At 48.4% G+C, this 27,944-nt stretch overlaps 1 protein-coding gene across 1 annotated transcript in view; it reads right to left on the reverse strand.

Moving 5' to 3' along the window:
- Diras2 (DIRAS family GTPase 2) overlaps positions 1 to 3,311 on the reverse strand; it is a 28,225-nt gene extending 24,914 nt beyond the window's left edge. Inside the window, exon 1 of the mRNA XM_021643583.2 lies at positions 2,847 to 3,311. The gene's annotated coding sequence lies outside the window, so the exon portion shown is untranslated. The remainder of the gene's footprint in view (positions 1 to 2,846) is intronic.
- Between the last annotated feature and the right edge of the window lie 24,633 nt (positions 3,312 to 27,944).

Raw genomic sequence — 27,944 nt, forward strand, 5'->3', positions numbered from 1 at the left:
GTGGAATAGCCACTGGGCACACAGAGCACCTGGTCTGTATTGCAATGTCTTATGGGTCTAAGATTTAGCATAGTGAAAGAAAAAGGGAAAAAGTACTAATGTTTATACTGACTATACCCTTAAGTGGTTATTTGTAGTGTGTGAAATAGTAAATTTGTAAATACTAACACTGATCTCATTTACTGCTTTACTCTTTTGATGTGATTGCTAGTGCAGTCTGAACTGTGCATGTAGCACTCCCATTCCTGGGCAGCACTGCCAGTTTGCTACCCCAGGGAGAAGAATGTAAGAAAACCGTTTTCAGAACTTGCCAGAAGCAACAGCAAAGAAAAGACAGAGGACGTCTGCACCCATCACTTCAAACACTTCTCACCAGGTCAAGGAAGAGACACTTGCCTGTCAAGTAATGAGAGACTGAACCATTATTTGAGAGAAGTTGGATAACGTCATGCTCTTGCCTAATTATGTATTCAGGCATTAGGAAACTTAACTTTTAAAAGAGCAGCAGGGCTGAAGAGATGGCTCAGTGCGTACAGCACTTGCCAAAGAAGGAAAGCCTGAGTTCATACCCATGACACCCACATACAAAAGCCAGGCACAGCAGGTCCTGTCTGTAAGCTGAGCACACAGAGTCGGGAGGGCCCCTGGAGCTCATTGGCCAGCAACTTACTCAAATCAGTGAGCTCCAGATTAGGCAAGAGTGCCACCAAAGAAGAGAGACCCTTGACAGTGATTCCTGGTCTCCATATTAATGAATGAACAGGCATGTACACGTGTGCCATGCACCCACATGGACTTGCGTGTGCGCACATACACAGAATATCGGTAATTTTGATAACATGAGAACCATCATCTTTATTTTTGATAGATCAGCTGTTTCCTGGAAAAATCATTACCAAAATCAATTAATGTCATAGAAATCAGTTTAGCCCTGAAAAGACATCTGTCCATGGCCACTGTGCTCCTGGCAGCACAGGTGATCAATAGGCAGTTTGGAGCCTCTGTGAGAGGAAGGACGGGATACTGGTTATCTGTATTGAAAAGTCAATGCTGAGTGATTTCAGCACACCTGTGACAACAACTCTCTCTCTGTCCAGGAGAAACTCCCTGATGCAAAAAGCGTGCTGCATTCATCTTGGACACATGATGAATTTTAATCTAAGGCCATCAACTGGTTTAACCTCCCTTGGACGTTAAGAATAAACAATATGTTTTTGACTACAAGAGGTACAATTTCTCTCTTCATAAAACAAGCCCCATTATTTTTTCAGAGATTTTGGTGGTGCTAGAATAAGCCGTTTCTAGTGAACTATAGGCTTGCGGGCGCTGCAGAGAATGGAATACAGATGTGAAGCTGGCAGCAAGGTCTCCAGCTGCCCTTCTCAGGATGAAATATTTTTGTTGACAGGCTGGTTGCTAACCAGCGGCTGGAGTCTCCCCCTTGCCCAGCTTGCCTTTCAGCCTGTGTGTCTGAAGCCTCAGCAGCATCCCGGCTAAAGCACTTAGGAGAATGACTTCTAGAGCTTTCTCTATACGCTGTAGCTGTACGTGGGTTCCCAACACAAGAGAACTGAGCGGTGAGCAAGGATTCCGTGGCTGACTGCAGAATCAGTGCTAGCCCTGGCCCCATCCACTCCTGCCCGTGTGCTCCAGGGGACAGCCACCAGCACTAAATGTAACGTCCTCAGTCAAATGTGCCTCTTTCCCATGCCATCTTCTGTTTCCCTGGTGCGGGGGTGAGAACTGTGGGGTGCTCTGTCTTCTTGTGCCCCAGCACAGGGGCCTCTCCATTAGGAAAGGCTGACACAGCTAAAACTGGACAGTTTGCAATTTCAGGCAACAATAAAAAAAAAAATAGTATGATTCCCATGCAAATCTGTTAAATTTATTCTAATTTTATTCTCCTCTTTTCTCTCCCGCCCACTCCACCACCTCGAATCCAAATGCCAGTGGGAAAGAGCACATAATATCTTTTTTTTTTTTTTAAGCAAACCACAAAACTTCTGCTGGGATAAATGAGCATGCACGGGGCCGATTTAAAGGTAAAAGGGACCAGACTGGAAAGAAAGCCCTAAGCAAGGCCAGCTGGGCAGAAATTCCTGCACCCCCGCTACACTGTGATCCACCTCTGAAGGCATGGGACAACCGAGGCGCGGGGCGTCCAGTTCCAAAGACTGCCCCAACCCCAAAGAACCCGAACTGGGGCTGAAACCGCAAAACTGGGTGGAGATGTCCAACCCTCGGGCAGACAGCCGTCATTGTCCTCTGATGGAGACCCACGATCCTGCACCTAGGACGAGATGCGGATCCTGCTTGGGGCTCCCAGCCCCCGCCCCCGGGAGAAGGGGAGTCCCGCGGATACCCCAAGCCTGCTCTTTAAAATGGAGACGTTAAGGCGGGTCTCTTTCCAGAATGTTAAGTCTAGAGGCCGGGTCCGAGCGTGACCAGCCCCCGGCGGTCTCTCCCGGGCTCTGAACGTTTCTTTCTCTCGCTGTACCTCTTTCTGAGACTTTTCCTAAATCCATGGAATCGGCTTCCGCATTCATGACAACACCTGCAGTCTAAGAATTTTCCCAACCGCAACTCCTGTTAGGACGGGATCCCTCATCTTGCTCTTTCCAAGCAATGTTAGATGCTCAGTCTAACGTTCTCCCAACTGAGCTAAGGCTTCGTGCTCAACCTCCCTCCTGGAAGGATGCAGGAGGAAGCTAGCTGGTCCCCCTTTCCTAGTCTGGGATGCGTACTGATGTTCACACTCAGAGAGTAACCCGGCTCCCGGTACCTGCCCAAAGCGCCGGGCACGCGCGAGCTGCACCCAGCTCCAGCCGAGGGCCGCGGCTGCTTACCTGGGGAGAGCCGGCTCCGCGCGGCACGTCTCCAGGCGCTGCTCCGGACCCGCTGAGCGCGGCGATGCGGTGGCTGGCGAGGCGGAGCGCGCGCTGCTCCCGCCCGGTGACGCCGTCAGCTGCCCTGCGCCCCGCACCGCCCCTATGCACCGCCCCCAGCCCTGCACCCCCCGTGCAATGCCCAGAGCCCTGCACCTCCCGTGCACCGCCCAGTGCACCGCCCTGCGCCCCGCTCTGCCCCTCGCTGCCTCGCGCACCCGCCAGGGCTCTACGCAGCCTTGCAACCGGCAGCACCGCGTCCCGCACGGCCGGTGCACCGCCTGCACCCTCGCCCGGCCCTGCGCGATCCTCCCACGCGGTGCTCCTGGGCTCGGGCCTCGCTGCCTCCGGCTCCGCCCTCCTCAAGCTCTGGCTTTGGAGAGGCACCGTCGCTGCGGTGGCCACCGGGGATCCAATGGCGCCTGCTTTTCGCCAAGAGCCTTCAGCCGCCCTCTACCGAAAGCTTCTGGAATAGGTGGCAAGAGACTAGAATTTTCTGAGAATTAAATGAATCAAGAATTATTTCGTGGAAAGGACACTGGACCCTGGCGTTTAAAGCTGTGCGCCTACCCCAGTAGTCGGTCAGCGCTTACCGTACACTAAGCCTCACTCTGTTGCCGGACAGTGTCTTAGTTTCCGTTCCAAAAACATATCAACCTAAGGAAAATGGCTTTGTTCTGGCTCATAGGTCATGGTAGGGAGCCAGGGCAGCAAAAGCCTGAAGCACTTGGTCACAGCGCATCCGTAAGCCGACTCAGAAGGGTGTGGAAGCATGCTGCTGCTTCCCAGATGGAGTCGTATGGTCCGGGGGAAGGGTCTGGCACACAGTCAAGGTCCTGACACATCAGTTAAGTCATCAAGATAGTCTCTCCACTCACGTGCCAGATCCCTCTGCAGGTGAGCCTAGACCTGTCAGGGTGATGGTGTCAATCACGTGTGCTAAATGACACGACAACCTGCCACTTAGAGGTCCCAAGGAACGCCCTAAGTAGTCGCCAGCCATGCAGCGTGAATCAATGCGCTCTAACAGAACAGGACTCCGACAAAACCACCGTAGGTATGCTCGGGTCGCCACCTTTCTGCCCAGCAGCTTTCCGTGTGCATTTCAAAAATTAGTCATCTTTGCTTTCTTACACTGACAAATAATTTTGTCAAAGACCCAGAACTGGGAGAGAGAGAGGGAGAGAGAATACTGCAGTGTCATTTTGAAAATGTTGAGCAAGAGCGGGGAGCCACATCACTTTTGCACTCTGGGGCTGGGGGAAAGCCTTTTTTCAGCCTTACTTTGTTTGTCTTTTGGTGATGTGGTAAGAAAGCTACAAAATTAAGATTTTCTTCTCTGAATTTGGCTTAGCTTATAGAGTTTATAAGCTGTAATATTGAAAGTTCCTTTTCTGCTTTGGTGAGTTTCGGGGGTCCTCTAATTTCAGATGACATTGTCTTTTGAAATTGATTTCTGAAGTAAATCTCTGCCATGCTAGTCATAGAAAACACATTTTTTTTTGAATCTTACTCAAAGTATATTTTCACCATTTATAGTTAGGACAATGTCTTCGTTTCTGAGTTTAGCCTGATTCTGGACATGAAGCATGGCCACAAAAATATGAAAATAGTAGAGCACTTTGAAAAAGACATTTGGGCGTAGCCTCCACCAATATAGCCCTACTTCAATCATGTCTGTGAGAATGGCGTCCAGTGTCCAGTCTCTTCACCGGGAAGGGCTGTGTGGGGCTGGGGGATGGCTCAGTTGCTAGTGTTTGGTGACCACCGTGAGAACCTGAGTTTGAGCCACGGAAAACAGTTAACATCTTGACATTGTTGTAATCCAGAGTAGTAGAGCCAGAGGCTGTGTTAAGGGCCAGCTGACTCCACTTTTCTTCCTGTTCCTGGTTAAACATAATGGTAGAATTTGACTTATTTCTATATTATTTCTTAATGGTGTTTTTCTCCAAGCATGCCCTAAGCTGAAGGCCACGTTGGTTGTTTTTTTTTTTCTTGTTCTTCCTCTATAACCTTTTGATTTACACATCATAAATTGTTTCCGTTATTTCATGATATGTTCTAAGACTTGACCAACCATAAGCTCTTTCATGGTATGTTCTCATTATAAATCCACAACATGTGTTTTCCCCATGACCATAAAAATAGCTGCAAAACTCCGCTTTGTAGTTACTTGCTTGAGTGTCATAAAAAGGCCCTCCTGCTCTTAGTCTAGGCTGCTTTCTTCTCCCATTCTCTATGAGACTCTAAGTTTGGCCCAGCTGTAAAAACAAGTACCTTGCAACATCTGGGTGTTAGCTCCCGGTTTTTGACACCATAACAACAGGAGAATTCCTGTTTAGCCATCCTAAACAAAAAGCTGTGTTCCAGGTCAATGAGAGCCTTATGTGAAAAAAAATCTGTTTGACACCTGAGGTACAAAGCTAATGGCTGATCTGAATATGCTTACCCTCTTGTGCACACAAACACACTAAGGAGAGAAGAAAGGAAGGAATGAAGGAAGAATGGATATCTGTGACATTGGGGAAACTGACCCAGAGGAGGGAAGCCATGCTTTGGTAGGCTGCTGCTGAGTCTAAAATCTGAGAAAACACCCAGGCTGACAAGTTAGGTTGCTGCTTGCCATGACAATCAAAATGTACATTATCAGGTTAAATGATGAAATGAAACCTGAAATGTAAACAAGAGAGTAGAAAGCCTGAAGAGGGAGAGACCCTGGAGGCCAAAGCCTGATCCACCTTCTAAGCTGGAGCACAGTCTCTCTGAAGGGCCTGTGATCAGCCATAGGACATCACCCTTCCCTCTGAGAATTTGTCATAGGGGCCAGATGCCCCAGCTTATGGAGGAGCAACCAAAATAGGACCCTCATCTCTTCATTTGTCATGAGCCCCCGGCCCCGCAGGCTAGTCTAAGTTTCCTGTGAGTTGAAAATCAGAAACCCCACAAGAGCCTTTGCCTCAAAGGTTGCCAACATAAAACCCATAGTCCTTTTCTATGGAGAAGAGTGTTAAAACAGCCATCAACCATGTCCCAGCCCCAAACCTACATGCCCTTGAAGGTAGCCTTCCTCTTTTCTCAGACACTTCCAGGGGCCTTACAGATGTAAGCAAACCTTGGTTGACAGTAGAGGACCCTGACTTTCCTGCAAAATGATGGCATGGGGTCTTCCCTAAAGCACGGATACCGTCCAGCACCTGGGACTCCTCCTGTGATCTTACTTGAATTCCTCAGCAAGCCTTGAGGTTTGCCTCCAGAAGCCACAGAAAGCGCTGTTGGTGGCAACCGCCAAGATTCTCCACGGTGACTCTCTCGAGCAGGCCACACTGGTGCTCGGGAGTGTGGTGTGCAACACTCCTTTCCGCTAACTCTGGCTCTCAAATCCGTTTAAAATGAGGCTGGAGGCCGCACGGAGCAGAGCGGGGTCTTTCCTTGCTGCTCCGGCCCTGCCACTTCCTCTGATGTCCTAAAGGCCTGTCCCAGTTGCCTCTGGACTGCTTTCCCTGGTCTGTCTGCATGTTCTGAGCACCAGGGCAGCCATAAACACCTCTTAAAACAAGACTGCAGTCCAGCAGCGTGAGCTCAAGAAAGCAGCACGTGCTCCTGAAGCAGGTCTATGCTGTTAGGCCACATCGCCCAGAGTTCATTTAGATCACATGACCCCACCTCAGAACTGCAGCATCAGAATCTCCCTTTGATTTAGACACCCTCATCCCCCCCCCTCGCAAAAAAAAAACATGCCTATGAGAGGAGATGCCAGCCACAGACTTCTGAGTACTGGCGAGCATCAGACAAGCATCAGGCGAGCATCAGAATTACTGGAGGGGAAAGGGAGCCTGTTAAATGCCACAAGCTCGGAGTCTTTAATTTAACTAAACCTGACATAGGATTCCGGGTAACAGGGCTGGTGTTCAGGCCAGGGATCTCTAAAAGGGGTGTCCCAGTGTTATGCAGAGCCATGTGGCAGGTGATGGTGGGCTTCTCAGTGCTGGGAAGGAAGAAACTGTTCCTCTCTCTTTCTTTCTCTCTCCCTTTCTCTCTCTCTCAATGGCAAGGGAAAAACTAGCAGAGCCTGCCAATCCAGTGTCAATCATTTTGAGAAAGGCCAGTCCTTCTTCACAGACTTGCTGCGGAGCTTTGGGGTATATATGAAAAGAGGCTCCATACCTCGTCCTCATTTTGCCCTCACAACTTGGGAGCCTGCAAGTTTACCCATGGCCAATCCTCAAATTTATGGAAAGCACAGTTTCTCCCACCACAGAACATGCATGGCTTATGGGAAGGAGGGCTCCGGGCAGGGGTAGGCCCATCCAGACATCTAGGCTGAGGAAGGCCTCCTCCAAGCCATCTCAGTCCCACTACTGCCCTCTTCTGGTCATCTTTGTGTTCTGTACAAACTACACCTCTCAAAGCTGTCCTGCAAACTTGCTTCCCCATCAGTCTGTATGAGAGCCGTCAACTAACCCCAGGCAGGACCTGGGTCTATAACATGCTAGTAACTGAACAACAAGAAGTCATGCTCAGTTCTAACGGAGGGGAATAAACTGCTGTAGGCAAGAGAGCCATGGGCTGCTGAACAGGCACACTAGTGGGTAATGAGAGCGGGTACCTCTGATGGCCTTCTTTAGAGTTTGTCCTCTTTTTGTAACTAGTTTTTACGACAGGGCTTCTAGGGCCAGCAGCCTTGGGAACTGCAGGAAACTGTTAGAATTGTACACGCAGGGTTTTCTCTGTGGCTGAGTGCTCGCCACATACACAAAGTTCCATCCCAACACCACGTAAACTGAGCATGATGACATGCACCAGTCAACCCAGATCTGGAGGGGTAGAGGCAGGAGAATCAAAAGGTCAAGGTCATTTTTAGTCAAATACTGAGACTGAAGCCAGTCCATGCTACATGAGATCTTGGGGGCCAGCGGGTAACAGGAATGAAAGAGAAGGGGAGGAAAGTTGGAAGGGAAGGAGGAAAGGTGGCAGGGAGGGAGAGAGGCAGGCAGGAAGGTGGGCATATTCCAGCTTCACCTCAGATACACTGAAGGTTTCACTCCATACCCTGAGGCTTGGGGCAGCCTTCTTACCTAACAATCCCAGAGCTCCTGATGCATAGCAGAATTTTAAATACATTGAACTAGAACATATCTTTTCAAAACTCTATCTCTCCACAGATTCATGTTAGCGTGTCTCCCTAAAAGCTGCTGCAAGGCACCATCTTGAGAGAATGTGCTCAGGGCAGCCACACCTCATACCCTGGTGATGTGTCTGGCAGGAAGAACTCAGCAGATTCTCACAGTAGCTGGCGGCTGTTCCTGCAGCCCACCCTGCTAAGGTTCCACCACACACGAGCTGAGGGTTCTGCTTCTCAGAAAACAGAGCAGCTCTTCGAAATCCTTCTGGACTGGCCCTGGTGCCTTTGGATGGCAGATGTTGAGCTCATGACAGCTGTTAAGGGTGATTGGTAGAAGACACTAGCTACAGAGGAATGGTTTCTGTGGTGGGTCTCTCTGTGGAGAATAAAAGGGGTTAGTCCTGGCTCTGTATTTTTAATTATCCCTTTGGGCTCAGTCCAACCACACTGGATGCTTTTAAGTCTAATGAGAGCTCTGGCTGCCCTGGCCTGATCCTCCTTGGATATTATGTGTGTTCCATTAAGGATGAGGCATCACACTGGCACTCTGTTCTTAATCTTTGCCGTTTCCTCAAGCTCCATAGTGCTAAAGCTGACATCTGTTGTCTGTAATCTGGAGGCGCTTCTTGTCCCAACCCCGTGTGTGATTGACCTGGCAGCTATCCAGGTCCGCCTGAAAGGCAGGCAGAAACACAGTCAAGATCATATTCGTCTACGGTGGCTAATCTTGACTGTCAAGTGGAAGGAACTTAGAATTACCATGGAAACAAGCCTCTGTGGGTATCTGTAAGGGTTCTCTAGATTAGGCTAATGAAGGTGAAAAGACCCACCCTGAACATGCTTGGCCACTGAACAGGTCCTGCGATGAGTAAAAAGGAGAAAGTGACCTGCTCACCAATATTGATCTCTTCCTGCTTCCTCCATAGAGACACACTGTGGCCAGCTGCCTCACAGGCCTGCTCTCACAGCTTCCTGGGCATGGCAGGCTGTACTAGCGAACTAGGAGCCAAAATAAACCCTTCCCTCAGTTGCTTTTTATCAGGCATCTTGTCACAGCAACAAGACAAGTAACACACACACACTCATGTGCACACACATGTGCACACATGGATATAGCAAGCCTCACTTGACTGCCTTGTGTAAGCCGGAGCCACTTCCAGCTTTGAGCAGAACCATGACAGCTTTGGTCTTCCATCTCTGCCTCATGATGCTTTTAGGAAGGAGATGTATTCCACTCACAGTTTCAAAGGTTTCGGTCCATCTCGACAGCCAAGGCATTTAGAAGCATCTCAACTCCTGTTAGACAGGAAGCACCACTGTCTTCCTGCACTCTCCAGGACTCACCCCTATTTCCTGTTTTATTTCATGTGTGCCTATGGGATGGGTCTACCCACATTTAGGGGTAGGGAGACCTTCCCCATGAAGCCATATCACAAACAGCAAAGTATCTGCCAATACAGAGAGACCTGAGTCCCTGTTTGAAGGATTCATAGATGCACCCACAGTGCATAATCTTCTATGTGCTTCTCAGTCTAATCAGGCTGAAGACCAAGATTGTCCATCCTCACATCCCAGAAGAGATAGTGAAGTAGTGACTCAAATGGGCTTTATCTGGCCGGCATTGTGGGTTCAGTTGGAGGAGGGCACACAGACAGTGAGTGGGCCTTCACTTTGGATCCAGAGTATTGCTTCCAGACACCTGCCTGTAGTTCACAAGGAGGAAGTAGGGAAAGAGATCCGATTTTCACATACAGGCAAACTCAAAAACCAGCAAGTACAGACCCTTCTTCTTTGAGAGGGAACCCCAAAACCCAGGCAAAACCTAGGACAGCTGTGATGAGAACAGCAGTGATGGAGCGTGAGCTGCAGTGTGCAAGAACCATGGTTCTAGGAAGATGTGTGCATACTGCCAAACTGCTCAGACAACAGTAAGCAGGAGAGGAAATGGCAACATTCTGAGGCTCTTTCCTCATCTCAACCGTTGGGTCGGGAAGACTTGCTAGACATCCTGACTTGCAACTCCTGAAGCTGAGGAGGTGGGAGGGCTGGCTCACCATGTGACTTCACTCGTTCTAGCAGGCAGGCAGCTGGAGGTAGCCCAGGCCCTCTTCTGGTCTCTGGGAGCATCACACTTCCCATACCCCACACCATACACATAATTAAAAACAAGGATAATTCTTAAAAGAGAGAAATTAAGGCTTACATCCTTTTTAAATAAAGCCAGCCAAGCAGCCAAAGGAAAGATTCAAATTTTTCCAAAAGAAACCAGACACAAACAAGCAGCCAGAAGCATGTGGTGCACACACATCAAAGAGCAGGAAAACAAGCTCTCAAACGGAAGCCTAAGCCGCCGGTGGGACGGTAGCGTGCCTCTGGTATCGGTAAGTGAAAACACAGTGAATAAAGCAGGAAGACAAGTAACTCTTGCCTTGGAAACATTTTTTTGGGTCAGGCACGTTGCTGAGTGGAGGCCCAAGGTAAAGAGCGCTGAGGCCGGGGCAGCACAGTGCTCATGCAGGCATCAGAGAACAGATGTGCTGCATGAAGCAGAGCGCAGCAGTCAGCCAAAACAGGTGTGGAGTAAGACAGAAAAGAGGATGCATACATCCTTCAGGGTACCCACCTGTGGTACAGAGATTCAAGCCTTTAATTCAGGAATCACCATTGGGTGCGCTAAGGGAGCCTGGCAGGATAGAGGAAACCCAGAAGGTAGTCTCAAGGGAACTTTGGAGAATGCTGAGGAGTCAGAGTGATGATGGTTGGTTCATTCTCTTTGCCAGGACCCACATCCCCCAGAAAGAGACTCCTGCCCACCATTCCGCCCGAAGCTTCTTTGAGCATCTGTTGGTCAGAAAGGTAAACAGGGAGAAACTGCTGGTTTCAGACCAGCTTGGGCATGCAGGGATCCACTGTGCCCCTTTGCTCCAGGTTCATGCCCTGAATCAGCATCACAGGTGTGGAGGCTGTGCACAGAGGCAAGCCGCCAGGCCAGCTTTAGCCATTTATAGAGCTGATGGCTTGGAAACATTGTATGAGAACTAGCCCCAAGATGGCCAATGAAGCAGACCCCCTGGGATGGTACAGGGTGAGAGGCAAAGGCTGAGATGGTGGGTAGGCAGAGGATAATGAGTTTAAGGCTATCACCAGCTACATCTTTACCAGGGTGTGGTGGCCCATGGTTGTAATCCCAGCATTTGGGAGGTTGGAGGCAGGAGGAACAGGAGTTCAAGGGCATCCTTGACCATCTAGTGCATTCAAGGACAGCCTAGTTGTCTGAAACACTGTCTCCAAAAGGAAGAAAGAAAGGTAAAAAAAAAAAAAAAAGAAAAGAAAAGGAGAGAAAAGAAAAGAAAAGAAAAGGTAGACAGCCAAAAAATTCTTTGGAGGGCTTCCAAGAAGAGCTGTGGTCCTGAGTGACAGAAAGACCAGGGAAGTACTTCTGAAGAGGACAGGGCGGAGAGGTGCCACACCACCCCAACCAGCCTGCAAGCTGGCTTGCAACAACCTCTGAAAACTCCGCTGTACTAAAGCAGCTCCCAGCACAAAGGCTGATATCCAGAAACAGCTGAGCAGGCGAGCAGGACCTAGACTCAGGGAGCCTGAGATGGTCAAGCTTCAAGCTGACTCTCCTAACTCGCCAGCACCCTCACTGGCCTCAGGCACCTCTGGCTCCGTGTAGAGAACATGCCCAGTGTTCTGTGCGGGGTGAGTGTTTGGCGAATGTTGGGATGTGGTCAACCTTTAGCAAGGTAGGCTAGTCAGAATCTAACTGTGGGCATTAGGCAGCACCCTACACTGCACAGGCAGGCTTCTGGGGCTCTGAGGGTGATCTAGCTCACCCCCACTTACTGAGGACAGAAGAGAGCTGCTTTCCCCAAGTCCACTGACTCACAGAGGAGAGCCAGATGGGCAAGGTCCGAGTGGCAGAAATCATGTGTGTAGAATCACAACTACAGGAGAACACATTCACACAACATACACATATGCATATCTATCCATATGGACAGACAAACTACACATACATACACACATGCATACATGCACACATACCTACATATACACACATATAGAACCATATGCACAGAGACAAATGAAGGCACACATACATACATACATGACACAGTTACATACACATATCCATATAAATACATGTACACATACACACGAAAACACCTAACGTACACAGGTACATATACACATGAACAAACACATACATTCACATCCATACATGCGTATATCCATGCAGACATATGCACACATAAACACCTACACGTGCACATATACACACAGTCACATGCATGCATATCCACATAGGCACACATCCATACACACACATGCACACAATACACACTCAGTATGGCAAGGCCACGGAATCACCGCTGTGCCGTGGACACACTGGATTGCTTTTGCCTTGTGCGTGATTAATGGTCTGTGGAACAACCACTGCCTTCCTGATCTCCACAGAAAGACAGAAAATGCGCTCAGCAACTGTGTCCTCCGGGCTGGAGAAACGCTGCTGTGCCTCTTCCCGTGGGAGATCCACACCAGTCACCCCTCCTGGTCTGTGCCTCGGAGGAGACCCGGGTGATGGTAAGCCTTGTTGCTGCTCCGAGATCAAAGATTCGAGCCAAGGAATGCCAGCTGCACACTGGGCAGCTCAGCACAGGGCTCTGGCTGTGAGTGGGGCTGTGCTGGCCTGGCACCACTGTCTCGGGTACCAGCTGGTGCCTCCCGTTAGCTGGCTTGTGCCGTCCCTAGCCACAGCCTGCCCAGCATGTCCGCTTCCAGCCAGGCCTTATCTTTTGATCTCCTTTGCCATCATCGCCAGGGGCTTTGCATACAGAGAGCCCCTTCACCAACTTGTTAATAGCCCATGCTGAATCCTTTGTTTTATTGATGTTGTTTTGAAACTCTGATTTGAGTAACAGGAAAAAAATTTAAAAGCTGATTAGCATCCAAAATCTGCACCAGTGGAAATAACTAGACACACAGAAGAAGACAGCCATCTGCGTGGCTGGGGGACAGAGGCCTGCAGCCGCTCTGGCTGCTATTCCATTGGCTGCAGAAGCTGAAGGACTGGCCTTGCTCTGTTTTTCCCCTGTCTCTATTTTTCCTGTGCACTTGCAGACAGGCGTGGGTGCCCACCATTTTCTAGCAGTCGATTTTACATGTGGAAGCTTGTTTTGTCCCAGGACCTCTCTGTTTGGCAGGAGGCTTTGGACAGCTTAACTGTCCTGGGCTGTGTGAAAGAGTCCACCTTGTGCCAATGCTCCCAGCCAGAGTTCAGATGACAGAAGCAGGGGCCCCTGCCCTCCTCCTCTCCAGTGCCCTGATGGTGTGGGGTGCCTGCCTCTTGCTACCTACACTAGTTTTGGGCATCCATACAGCAGCTGAAGACGCCATGGCAAGAGCCCCTGGCAACTGCTTCAGCTAGCTCTTCTTGGCAGTTAGCAAAGAGGATGAAAAGGAGTGTTGAGGCCTGTTCCTTGTTGCTTTGCTTGGGCATTGTTTTGACATGTTGAGTACTTTGATGGAATTTCATGATGCAGCTGCATGTAGGAGGCTACCAATGACATCTCTTTTTACTAGCATGAATGCCAGGAACAGAGAGATGAAGGAATTTGTCCCAAAGCCTCCCAACTTGCAAACGTGGGGCTTAACCATCGAATGAAAGAAACCTTCAGGGTGCACTGATACTACTTTGGCACGACTGGCATTCAAAAACCAATTTCCCTAGTCCCCTCTGCCACCCAATAGCTCCAAGACAGAGAGCAGAACTTGAGGAGGTCTGTAGCTGCAAGGGTCCAGGCAGACGTGTGGGCATTATGAGGGTTTCATGAGGCAGGCGGGAGGCTCTAGACGTCTCTTCTAGGCTCCAGGAAAGAGTGTTAACCTGACCCTTCCCTAAGTGCAGGTTGTAAAGAGACCCAGGAAGAATGTAGAGTATTTGCCTGAGTGGAGCTGAAGCTATTTCTGCCCATTTGTCAGTCCCACTCTTCACTGTTTAAAATGGCACATCTTTAAGTGATCTCAAAGCCTTGCTGCCAAGCAGCCCATGCTGAAAATGCTTAGCCACACTCCCCTGTGTCCGCAGCCTGGGCCGCACATCCAGGAAACAGGAGCAGTCTCACTTCAGAAAATGGAAGTAACATTGGGTGTGAAAAGCCCCATTTTAGTAGGCCAAGTGCAGATGCAGAGGCAGACAAAGATGGCAAATCCCTCCCACACACACCCCAGCCATACACACAAACACACACACACACACACACACACACACACCCCTAGCATTAGCACTGCTGTGCACACAGCTGGATGCCAGGGCCAGGGCAGAAGTTATCACCTAAAGAGGCGTGCAGAGCACTCCCCTGCCACGGTTCCCCACTCTCACTGTATGTTACCGTGAACCCGGGACATAGCACAGTTGGTAGAATTTTTGGCAGCCATGCACAGAGGTCTAGGCTTGATCCCCAGCACCGCAAAAACCGGATATGGTGGTGCATGCCCACCATCCCAGCACTGAAGAGAATCAGGAGGATGAGAAGTGCAGGGTCTTCCTCTGCTTCCTGTGGAGTTCAATACCAGCCTAGGATCTGTGAGGTCTTATTGCAATAAGAAAAAAGGAAAGAAAGAAGGAAGGAGGGAGAGAGGCAGGGAGGCAGGAAGGAAGGAAGGAAAGAAGGAAGGAAGGAAGGAAGGAAGGAAGGAAGGAAGGAAGGAAGGAAGGAAAAAAAAAGAGGTAAGGATTGAGGGGGAAAGGGAGAGAAAGAAAGAAGAAAGACAGGAAAGTAGAATAAGAAAAAAAAGATGCTGTCTATGACAAATCCTTTTGACTAAGAATTAGAAGACTGGAGTGTCAGGTGGAGCCCCTGGGACCACGGATGGGAGAAGGCAGACAGTTTCTGCTGGACTGTGCACCACGCTTCGGAGCAGAAGGGACTGATTTTACTCTGAGCTAAAACGGGTGGAACCAGCATCTGAAAAATCAAGATGTTCTGTCACAGGCCATGCCTGCTGTTCTTTTGACCTACTTTCAAAATATCGATACATTTTAATATTTCCACATTAAAGCTGAGCTATCCTCACAGGCAAAGGGAGAAGCTAAAAGTAAAAATAAGGAGTCGTCTATGGCAGATTACCATTTTATCTCCTAGAGGAGTAATTGTTTGGGTTAGGAGGCTTACATTGTGCTATCTTGGCATGCATGTGTATTAGAGATGATTAAGACAATTTCATCATCGCCATGTCACTTCATATGTGAGCCATGTGTGTGTGCTTAATTATATTCCATGTACCACACATTAAATATTAACTGTCATCATCCTAATGTCCCACAAATTGGAATTGCCCTGGCATGTGGCTGTCACTTTATTAAAGAAATTTCCAAATGCAGGACTGTTCCATTCTACCAGATCTGTACACATACATACATACACACACACACACACACACACACACACACACAAATGTGCATCTATGAGCTGTAGTTACAGGTGGCTGTGAACCAACCACCTGATATAAATGCTGGGACTTGAACCCAGGCCCTCTGCAAGCCATCTCGTCACTAATGTATTGACTATAAGTTTTCTTGGGCTGGAGAGATGGCTCAGCAGTTAAAAGCACTGGCTCTTCTTCCGGAAGACCTGGGTTCAAGTCCCAGCACCCACATGGCAGATCACAACTGTCTGTAACTCCAGTTCCAAGGGGATCTGGCACCTTCACACACAGAGACATGCATACAGGTAAAACATCAATGCACATAAAATAAAAATAAATTTAAAAAATTCTTTGTTCTGTTGCTATAAGAACTTCAGGAAAACATTGCCATATACACAAGCACACATTCACGTGCTCATGTGTTTTTTCATTTAAAATAATGATAGAAAATAAACATTTGCTGTCTCCTTTTGTTGGCATGAAACATCATCACTAAGCAACGTAGCCTGTGTAGTGTAAGATGCCTTTCTAAATAGTAATTTATTTCCTCCAGTTACACAGCTACAGTAAGACACTGACAATCCATCTCCATGGAACTGTTTTATTAACTGGGTCAACTTCTTCTCCTGAGCTACAGTTCACTAAACAAAATTCTGCCCTCATCCTAGGGACCGGGCAAGGGGCTTGTAAAGCATCAGACATGTGCACGGAATAGCATGTTTTGAAGATTGTGCCTCAGTGATTGCTGCAATCACTGAGAATAGTCACTGCAGCCAGATCATTCCATTTATTGAGAGTATATTGTTTATGTTTAAAAAACTGGTTTTTAGGTATGTTATGTCCCTATCTCTCTCTGTCTCTCTCTCGCTCTCTCTGTGTGTGTGTGTGTGTGTGTGTGTGTGTGTGCATGCCATCAGAGGCCAGAAAAGGCATGAGATTTCCCTACATACAACATATGTGTCTTGTGTCACACATGTGTAGTATGTAGGGAGTGGCTGCCGTGTGACTTTTTCTGGGGAGACGTGCACAAACATCTATTCTAAGAAACGATGACAGTCTCAGGTACGGACCCCACTGGAGTCCATCGTGGCAGACCAGCCAGCTCCCTGAGGTAATGTACGGAGCATGGAGGAGTTACCTACAGAAAAGACAGGGCTGCCTATAGAAGCATGGGTGAGTCAGCGGCAGCTCCACCCAGCCTGGATGTTGACCCACACAGCCTGCACCCCAGATCTCCTGCACGATGTGGAGGATGAGAGAGTCCTGTCTCTTGATTGCCTCAGACTGAGAATCACTTTACTTTCTGAGTCCCCTGAGTGTCTCCCCTCCATGCCTCGGGGTGGAGGAAATCCACACACAGCGGTAGTGTATATGAGGTTCATTATGTATGTGTGGTGTGTGCACACTTGTGTTTGTGCAGGGTGAGTGAGGGAATGTTTCCTCCGTTCATATTCCTCCTACTTCCTCCCTTCAGAAAAACACCACTTCAGCCCATTAAATCTGGATAGATACATGCACATATCAGATTGGGTTTTAAAGCAGGACAAATACGTGGCTCATAGCCCATGTTTAAATTCACTTTGAAGGGCTGTACCCATGGCTGGCTCTGGGTAGGCGCTGACGTGGATTAAAGCCCATTAGGTGAGGAGTAGTGGCATGTTTGGTTCCTCTGCTTCTGACCCCTTTCCTGGAAGCCTGAAGAGCGCCATGGAGGCTGTGAGCACTTACCAGAAGGACCACACTGGCAGATTCTAGCTCTCCCAAAGTAAGCCAAATGCATATAAAATTCTGGTGGTAATAATTTTCTTCCTAAATATCAAGTGACATCTAATCCAGTTCCTTTACTGCAGACACTTGGATGGTTGACATTTCGCTGTACTTAATCGTTTTAAAATGACTCAACATTTCTTCCCGAAATTAATATGCCGTCCTGGCATATTTGGAGATAAGAAATGAAGCTCAGGGCATTTTAAGAAGGAAGATGTGATGGTTATTGAAAAATCACCATACTGGGGGAGGGATGCTGGGTAGAGCTGCTCATTTTCCAGCAGGGTGGATTATCCAGAGCACAGGGCTTCCACATAGCTGAAAGGCTATCTCAACACTCAGTGCTCTTAGTCACAATCAAAAACAGTTTTGAGGACAGCTTTTCTAGGCCCTCAAGTCTCTCACTATGAGAGAAAATGGCTGGACCTGGGCCCCTTTCTCCTAAATCTCCAGTCAGAAATCTCTCCAGTCAAATGAAAAGTGAAAGGCAGGCAAAATAGAAACGTCAGTGAACACGTGTGGAAGGCAGAGGGAAGGTCCTACATAAGGGCAGGTGCTCCAGAAAAAGCAAAAGTGAAGACGGAAAGGGGAAATGTGAGCGGTTTGTGAGCACTTGCCTGGCTGTGAGCTTGGACGCTGGCTGGCTCTGGGGACCTGGCTGGGAGGGAGGCTGCTGTAGAGGGGCTGGAAGCAGAGAGGCCAGGCTGCAGCTTCTCCAGAGGAGTGAGGAGGGAAGCCCTCAGTGCCTGTTGTGAAGCCACAAAAGCAGCTGCACCCTTAGTTCCCAGTACACCCAGGCCAGCCACGTTTGTTATGGAAATACTGTTTTTGTGAATGGAAGGCATAGTGGCTAATCAATACACTTGCATTTCCTCTGTGCTTCTCTGCTTTCTCTGGAGATGGAGGAGCTGACCACAGCTCTGTGGAGGTGAGACCAGACCGGCAATGTGAGCTAACTTCTGGCAGTGAGGACCAGAGAGGCAGGCCCAGCTCCTCTGGACACACTGACCCAAGAGGAGGCAGCTCAGGGGCACAGAGTCCCACACCAACTCCAGCTGGCTCCCAGGAGGCAACTTCTCCTGATGATGGCCTATGGTTGGTTCACTTTCTCACTTCACCTGCAGGAAACTGAGCCTTTTCTCCCTTTCAAGGTTGTGTTTGCTTTGATCCATCCTCTTGCCATTGAGAGTCACCCTGTCACCCAGATACCTCTGCCCATTAGCGGCAGCCTCTTCCCAAGAGAGCAGACCCGTGGTTACCCCCCACCAGCACAATTCCTCTGCCTCAGGTCTTCCAGGAGCACAGTGTCTACCCTAGGCTATCCCCAAGGGCACACTTACATTAAGTCTTAGGATCCCCACATTCTCTGCTCTTTTTCCTCTGCTGTAATGGTTAATTTTGTGCCTAGCTTTGAGCAGGCCACAGGATGTTCTGACCTTTGGCCAAAAATTATTCTGAGAATGTTTGGGACAGAGTGTTGGGGCAGACTGAGTAGACAGGTGGTCCTTCCTAGTGGTGGGGCCTCATGTCCTCCATGAAAGGCCTGAAAGAACCAAAGATTGGCCCTTCCCGGGGTGGCAGAGACCGTCTCCTGCCTGGAGGCCTCTGAACTAGGGCCCTGCCATTTTCACATCAGTAGATTTGAACAAGAATGTGTGTGCTTCCATCAGTGGAGCCTGCCACCCTGGGTAGAAGCTGCGTCAACCAGAGACGGTCCGGCCTGCAGGTTAATCCTGCTCATGCTAATGAACAAACTAACAGGTGAGTGAATGAGGGAATAAACCTCTGTTGGTTCTGCTTCTCTGGAGAACACTGGAGGCCACCATAGGCTGTGGGAGAAGGGTGTGCAGGTGAGTACAGCCTGGTCTCTCTGCTTCCTCATGGTGAGCCTGGTGAGTGCAGAATTATGCTAGGTGTGTGTGTGTGCGCGCGCACGCGTGCGCGCACACACACACACCTAGCATAATTCTGTGAGAACACCAAGCCCTTCAGAGTGGACAGAAGAGGCTCAGTCCCTTCCTAGAGATCAGTGATGATGTCTGCACAGCATCAGGGAGAGGGCTTCTCGCTTCTTTCTACACTCAAGTCCCAGCAAAGTCACACAGATACTGCACCAGTGAGTAGGAAGGATGACCCAGCTCAAAAGAGGTAGAGGCTGGGGCTACAGCTCAGAGACAAAGCAGTTGCCTAAAACTTGAGATTTTGGATCCAGTTCCTGGAATAGCAAACAGAATTCTACCCTCAAGGCAGGGTATCCAGGACCTTAGACCCCAATCGGCTCAGAGAGAAACAAGGGGAGACAGCTTCCTTTTGCTGGGAGCCTGAGTGCTCCAGTCACTGTTTGTCGCCAGATCTTGCAGGACGGCGGCCAGGTGCCTTGCCTGGGCCTCGGACACTCTCAAATTAAGAGATCTTGAATGGCAGTTGGCTCCTTACTGAAGCAAGCAGACGCAGCTGAGTGTGCTGTCTATTTCTTATTTAAACAGCCGAGGAAAATGTGGTCTGCGGAAATGAAGGAAGGAGAAATCACTGCGCTTGAATAATTAATTGCTTCCCCTTCTCTTGAAGAACAGGATCATTATCTCCAATGGCAGTGCTTCTCCTCTCATCACCCCGTGTCTGTGTGACAATAAGAAAGATGTGCTCCAGCTCTGAATCGCCTCTGGCTTCTTTAGACCTCTCCTCTGTATGATGATGGAGAGACATTTTCCATCACAGCTGGGTTAAGGAGGCCACTCGAGCACACACCCAGCCCCAAAGCCTGTCCCCCTCAGTGAACCCCACGCAGTTAGAACGGCCATCTGACACAGAGGAGCTTTGCTTAGCATTTTATATTTTTACTATCAATTACATTTTTATTCATTTGTTCACCAGAAAGGAAGAAAGAAAGAAAGAAAGAAAGAAAGAAAGAAAGAAAGAAAGAAAGAAAAAGAGAAGTAAGAAAAGAATGAAGCAAACAAGGAAGGAAGGGGAATCTACGACTGAGCTAAAGCTAGGAGAAGAGAAACGTGTTCATGTCCTCTCATGCCCCATACCCTTTGCCTGCATTGCCTCCTCCTTCACCACCTGACACTACCATCTCTCTGTCTTCTTTCTAAATGTTACACTATACACACACTTACACTTCTTTACGTATACACACTAGAGGCCAGAATCTGCAGCTGAGTCTGGGTCACCTTTCTTCATATTATACTTTCCATGTCTATCTTCTTTCTGTAAGTTTTGTGATTTCAATTCTTACAACTATATAGTATTCCATTTTAAAATATATATACGGTTTCACTATCTGGGCATGTGTTGATCTAAGTTGGCTCACTTTCTTTGGTATCATAAATAGAGCAGCAATGAACGTGCCTGGACATGCTAATATCAAGACAGAGAGACTTCTTGAGGGGATCCTTTCGGATGAGCATGAGCCCGCAGGAACAGACATCCTCATTCCCTTGCCCTGTTGCTCTGTCATGGTGGCTGAACCTAGCTACTATAGAGAAAGTGACTGGGGAATTAAATAGGCCTCCATCCTTTCTATTTTTCAAAGGCAGAAGTTCTCGCTGAGATGAGAAAATCACCTGAAACCAATGAAGGCATGACATCAGTGCAGTAGGTGCCTCTCCTGACTCACTTTCATACTCTCAGCATTTTCCACACATCTATTCTCAACAGTCATAGACTGCATGGTACGAAATCCCATGTGATGCCCATGAGAGCCTGTGCTTTCCCACTCCTCCCTTACCACCACACTGTGGTAGATCTGCCGAACCAAGCCAGGCATCATGGAGGTTCCCACACCATCATTTTTACACATGTTCTTTCTTCTCTGATGTACTTCTTTCTGTGTATAAAAGCCAGAGTGACTAGTGTGCACATGAAAAGCATCCTTCCCCTGGTTAAGGCCTGGGGTGATACCCAGCAACCTAGGTCCTTCTGCAGCATCCCTGTGGCTCAGGAAGTCTCCATCCTCTGTCTGTACATAGACTGGTGAGTCAGGAGGGAGGTCTAGGGTTTGTCATGATCAGTGGGGGAACAGCACGCCCTTTATTTAGCAAAGAAAAGCCCGGGAGCAGAGTCCAGAAGGGAAGCTTGAGCAAGGTCCTGCTGGCTTGTCCTCCAGGACAAGTTAGGTTGGAGATTACCAGCAGCCAGAGTGTGGGAGATGACAGGTATATAGGTGACCTTGTAAGCTCAGATAATAAAAAGGCACAGCTGCAGGGTTCCTGCGTGATGAGAAGATGGAGTTCTAGGGATTAAGGAGTTGATTTAATGCCACAGATAAACTGACAAGATCATAGTGGTGGCTTTAAGTACAGTTCACGTCCTGGCACCAGAGACAGCATGGCAGGGGCCCTGAAGCTGAACGCACCCTGTGTGGCATAGTTGGGGTGTCTACAGCTTTGTGGGGATGGGGTAGTCTGAGTTTCTATTGGTAGTCAAAACACCATGACACAAAGCAACTTGGGGAAAAAGGGGCTAATTTCATCCTACAACTGTCAGGTCATATTTGATTATGGAGGGAAGTGGGGAACACACTGGGGGAGACAACACCCCCCCACACACAACCCCTCGAAACCCCTCAAGTCCAGGAAGGAAACTGTTTACTTCCTAACTCCCTTGGGCTTGTTCAGTTTGGTTTGTTCTATATCACACACAATGGCCTGGGCCCTCCCACATTAAGCGTTAATCAAGAAAATGCCCCGTAGGCTTATCTGCAGGCCTCCTCTCATGTGGCTTTAGTTGTGTCAAGTTGACAAAAACAAAACAAACAATCAAACAAGCAGCCACCACAGAGGTGTTTTCATATAGCATAAGCCTTCAGCCAGGCTTTCTGATCCCCAAGTGGGAGACAGGGAAAGGGTGGGGAGCAGGAAATGTGGCCCCCAGTACCTCTGATGCAAACTCACTTCCCCAGGTGAGATATGGAGGCACCTACAATGTGTGAGCACAAGCAGTCACAGTGAAGGAGGCCCGTCATTCCCTGTGAGAGGGGAGGGGCAGCTACCAACACCATGGCCTGGAAGCAGCTGAGTTCTGACATCACGTTCTTACCAGGATGTGCTCAGGAAATACCATCAGAATATCCCAACCTCCCTGCAGTGGGACCCCATGAACTCACTCAGGCCTAGGCAGGGCCAAGACAATTGTACCCTAGGATGTTGCTGGCAGCCAGAGGTAAGAAGAAAAGCCAGCTGTATCACATATGCTCTGAGAAGGATGCTGCAGAGGGAAGAAGTGGGGAAGCCGGTGGCTGTGGCAGATACTGAAGTGCTGGAGAGTTAGCCATTGGCCTTGAGAATAAGTGACTGGCTTTAGCTGGTGCAGAGGAGCTTTGAGGACCAGAACCCAAGGCAGCCCCGGAGGAAACCCGAATAGAAGAATAGGGTGAGAGCTGGCCATGGGCTAGAGCTCAGGGAGGTGACTATAGATGCTCTCATAAGCCCCTCCCAGGTGACCCCAAAAGGGTTAGTGTGTAGCATGAATGGGGAGACCAGCAGAGAACCTCAGCTGTTGTTTCTCAGGCACCATCCACTTTGTTTGGTTTGGTCTCTTACATACTTGTGTGTGTGAGTGTGTCGGAATGCATGTGCCACAGCATGCGTCCGGAGGGGAGAGGACAGACGGCAGGAGTTGGTTCTCTCCTTCTGCTGTATGGGACCAGTGGGTCATACTCAAACCACAAGGTTTGGTGGCTCAATGCCTTGTTTTCTGAGACAAGCTTCCCTGGGTTTGTCTTTTCTACAAAGACAGGGTTGGGTACTCTTGAGCTTCCCCACATGGGTAAGAGGCTGGTGAGATTCAAGTTTATGGTGTTAAAATGTGACAGGGGACGGTCCCTATAGGACATTGACAGAAGTGTGTTTTTTAAAAAAACATAATTATTTTTATTTGTATGTGTGTGTGTGTGCACATTGTATTTCACAGGAGCACAGGTGCCCGTGGAGGCCAGAAGAGGGTGCCAGATCCCCCAGGTGGATTGTGAACCATCTGATGTGGGTGCCGAGAACTGGACTTGGGTCCTCTGCAAGGGCAGTGGGCACTCCTGACCACCGGGGCCCCTCCAGCCCCAGCCATGGTTCTTGCCTTGGGGCTCTTGACCTGAGTCAGATGGCCCACACGTGAGTTTCACGGCTCACTTGCTCCCCTAATGCTTCAGCATCCCTCTCAGCTGGCGGTGGCTGGTAGGTGTGCTTGAGCAGATAAGCACTTGCCCTCCTCTGTGACGGCCTCACCCTAGGGTGTGAGGAAGGGGAAATGGGAAAGAATGACCCACAGTAACCTCTGAGCCATCTGAGGAGTGTCCCCCGCATGAGCCACCTCTGCTCAGCTGCCAGCCTCTTGGGGTTACCTATCAGGGATCACAGGCACAGACGGCCACTAGTGCATGCAACCTGATTTGTCCATATGAACACACTCAAGACTCAGAGCTTAGGTTCTCTTGAGGCCTCCTCTAAACCCTACTCCTTAGAATTGCATCGCATTAGTTTCAAACATTACATAAAATGTTAGCTAAAGAAAGTAGAGATCTCTTCCCTCCAAAAAATGTGGCATGAGTTAAATTTAAATTTGTAGTTCACAGGGCTGGTGAGTGAGGGGAGTGAGTAAGATCACTTGCTGTGGAAGTTCAAATCCCCAGGCAGGGAGATTCTAGGAGCTTGCTAGCCAGGCTAGGCAAAGCTTCAGGTTCAGTGAGAGACCCTGAGACAAAGTGATAGAGGAGGATGCGGCCGCTCTTCTCTGGCCCCCAGGCATTTGCACAGGTGCACACACTCTACGTGCTTATGAATACACCACACACAAACACACTCACTCGTGCATTCCTGCACACACACGTGTGCCACAGACACAAAATAATTTGTATTTTAATGGTTCATAAGGCAGCGGAGGCCTGTGCTCTGTGCCTCCTTATCTGCGCATAGCCTCTCGTCTTTTGTCAATTTTCCACAGAGCACTTCCTCTTTCTTGGTGCTTTAAAAGAGTGTCTGATGTATTTGGTGGCAGTGTTTCTCTGTGCTGCAACCTGGGTTGTACTTTTTAATGGTCTAGAACTTTTCAAACTCACACTTTAAGATGGGCATGTCAGTGTCTTGCATATGGTATTCTATGATCTTTTGAAATTACTAAAATATTACTTTCTACATGTCATTAATTGACTTTATTGCCAGAGCCCTCTGGCATGGTCAAACAGTGCCTGAGTGGGGAGTGAGGATTAAAAGAAAAATAAAAAACAAAAAACAAAAAAAAAAAAAAAAAAAACAAAAAACAAAAAAAAAACCACACACTACCCATGGGATTGTTTAGAGAGGGCTGCCAGTAGAAACTGTTCCACCTGGTTTATTCCATAATACCTTTTCTTTAGTCAGAGCAAAGCACAATGAAGGGGTTCATGGAGAAGTCAAACTTGTTTACCTCAACCACCTGTCTGTGTGATCCTCACACAAACAAAAGGAAGGAACTTGGCAAAACATCCTGCCTATCCCTGTCTCCAGGTGAAGGCCAGGGTGAAAACATGTTTTTTTGCTGAAAACTCAGTAACAAAGCAGCCTGATGAACAAGCAGCTCTCCACACCCTGACATTACCCTTCCCTTGATTAACCACTGCACCAACTTTTGCTGCTAAAACCAAAGGCCATCTTGTCACAGGTAGGCTTCCATGTTCCTGGTATGTTTCTGTACCAACAGCTCCCCTCCACCCTACTGCACCCCTGTAGCTAGCCTTGAGGAACAGCAGGTCAAGAGTTCCCTTCCCACTCCCAGGAGTTTGTGTTCTGAACACTTACATTCACATAGAAGACTAGAATTTATTCAAAGAACCCTGCCACCATGTTAATGGGATGCCCAGAAATAAACTACAGGTCCATTCAGGGCAGAAATACTATCTCCACCATCCCAGGTGTTCCTCCCGGCAAAGGTGCATATGCAGTTTTTCTTCAAATCTTTCAGTAAAGCTTCAGAATTTCAGAGTATCGAGACCTATCAAATGTACTCCATTATAACTTATATAATTCTGAGAAGCCATGTTCGTATGTATGAGTCATAATTTAGTGTTATAAATATCAATTTATGAGGGCATGTTGACATATAGAATGTAAGTATGTATTTGGCATGTTTGATAATCATTGCACCTAGAAGCATGACATCTAACCAAAAGTCTTTCGTGCAAATGTCCCACCACGCTTCTGTTTAAATCGTCCTTAGTTTCTTTTATTATTCACTTTATACTGTTAACCATTATGTTTAGTAACTGTTGCATTTTAAACAGGTGGGCTACAATCAAGAGAGTCAACTTACTCAGCAAATTATGTTTTTCATTTCATAACTTGTCAACTCATTCACTGGGTTCTAATTGTTAGAAGTTACATTAAACATGCATAATGAGACTCTGCTCTTCCAGCCCGACTGTCACTCACTTAATCTGGATCCTTTAAAACAAAGTTCTAGGCAGTACAGCCCAGGGAAGCCTCTATCTCACTATAGAGCCAAACATGTTGGTGAATGTCTGACCGACCTGCTTCTTTTCCCGAGCTCTGGGATGCCAGGTGTGCCAGGTTCCAGCTTGTGCTTCGGGCAGAACCCAGGGTCTTGGGTAGCTGAGGCAAGTCCTCTGCCAGGTGAGCTTCTGTGTAACTATCTTTCCTGAACTTTCTGTTGCTGTGACAGAGGAACCGTCACCAAAAGCAGCTTACAGAAGAAAGAGCTTCTTTTGGCCTAGGGTTCCAGATGAGAATCCATAACAACTAGGGAGAAGTGGAAGGAAGAAGCCAGAGCTGAAAGATCTCCACCTATATGCAGAATGCAAAGAGCGCAAACTGGAAGTGAGATGAGGCTATAGACTCTGAAAACCTTCGCTGGGTGTATGTCCTCCTTCAAGGCTGTACCTCCTAAAGATCACACACACACACACACACACACACACACACACACACAGAGTTTCACCAGCTGGAGACCAGGTGTTCAAACCCAGGAGTCTGTGGGGGACATGTCCCCTTCGAACCACCATACCTAAACAGTACTTCCCCTCGTGTTTCCAACAAGTGGTGATCTTCCCACACACAGTTATATCCTTTCGCTGGGGCCATCTTATTTCACACTTTCTGCATATTGCTTTTTCCTCCTCTCTTCTTTTTCCTTTTCTCCCTCTGGATAGGTGGCCCTGCGCCCTCTCATTCCACCTTTCTCCTCCCCAGGCTGGTTTGGAGTTTCTAAGTGCCTGTCTCTTCAGGGAGTTGTCCACAGTCCACCAATATCTCCACTCTCCCAAACAGCCATGGAGGGCAGATTGTTGGTTTGTCCTCTGTCTCGGTTTCTTTATCTACTTTAATTGGCATGCATTGAACAGAGTTCGTGTTCATTTTTCTGTGCTGTGTGTTTATTACTCTCTTTGGCACCCACTCCTCTTTACCTTCCAAATCTTCATCAGAGCCATTGGTGTGTTCAGCTGCATCTAATTGGGTCTTCTCTCCCTGGCTGGTTCTTGTGGTCTCTCTTTGTGATTTTGTGCGTGTGGTGTACATGCTTGTGTGTGTGCAGGTCTGTGTATATATGTGAGCATGTATGTGTGGAGGTCAGAGAAAATCTCAGGTGTCATTCCTGGGTGGCTATTCACATTAGCTTTTTTGAGACAGTGTCCCTAACTGGCCTGGGCCTCACCCATCAGGCTTGGCTAGTAGTCCCCCCCTCCTTCCCACAGGGGTCCACCTGCCTCCTCCTTCCCAAGAGGATTACACACGCTTGCCTCCATGCCTGCCATTTTGTGAGGTTCCTGGGAACATCATATTTTGTGTGGTGAGCACAATTTCCCATGTGCTCCTTCTGTAATTTTAAACCCACGCCATTGCATTTCACACTCAGCCCTTCCAGCACCTGGTCTCATGTCTGAGCCACCAAGCTGATCCCTCCCCAGCATGCCTCCCTTCCCCAGCGCTGTTGTTTTCTGATCTGTGCCCTCTGCCATAGGGAGCTCTGGGGGCTGGGATTCTTCAAGGCTTGAGTTGAAATCCGTTCTTCTAATGAGTGTATCACTTGTTGCTAGGCACCTTGAATACCAGAAACTTTACTGTAATCACTTTTTGTTTCCTCTGAGATTTTTCAGGCAAACCTGAAAAGGCAAGCCCCACCCCCACACAGAGAGCTTGTATCAGGAGCCCTCAAACATAGCTCTTGTTCCCTGCCTCCTTTGGTGCAGAGTCGAGGCGGGCATGTCACACTGACACCTATAGCTCCCAAGTAGGGCAGGGCATCATGTATTCACCTGGGAAAATCTCACCGCAGGAGCTTTCCATCTGTGGGTCAACTGACCCTCCCAGTGCTCGTGAACACAGGAGATGGTTTACATCCCTACTTACAACAATGCCCTCAACAGCTTAATTCCATCACCCAAAGGAACTAGGAACACACATCTCTCTACAAACAATGCACCTAGCACCTAGCACCCTCAGAACCTCCACACCTTCAGTTAGACATACACACCTTTCTTCTGAGCACTAGTATAGATGTCTCCGCCCCTAGCAACAACCAAATTTGGACAGTTTTAATCCAAGTGTATTCTTAATATATCTGGAAGTACAGAAGAGAAACGTTGATCCAGTCTGAACCGGTTTGGGGTGGATATGCAGTAAGACAAAACCGTTCTTCAAGAAAACTTTAAGGATGACCTTTGTGCTTACACAATTCAGCATGCATATGATTAAAATTAGATGCGTTGTGGAAAAGGACATTCGCAGTTAGAAAAATGAATATACAGT

The sequence above is a fragment of the Meriones unguiculatus genome, chromosome 19 (genome assembly GCF_030254825.1).
Source record: "Meriones unguiculatus strain TT.TT164.6M chromosome 19, Bangor_MerUng_6.1, whole genome shotgun sequence".
NCBI classification, from domain to species: domain Eukaryota; kingdom Metazoa; phylum Chordata; class Mammalia; order Rodentia; family Muridae; genus Meriones; species Meriones unguiculatus.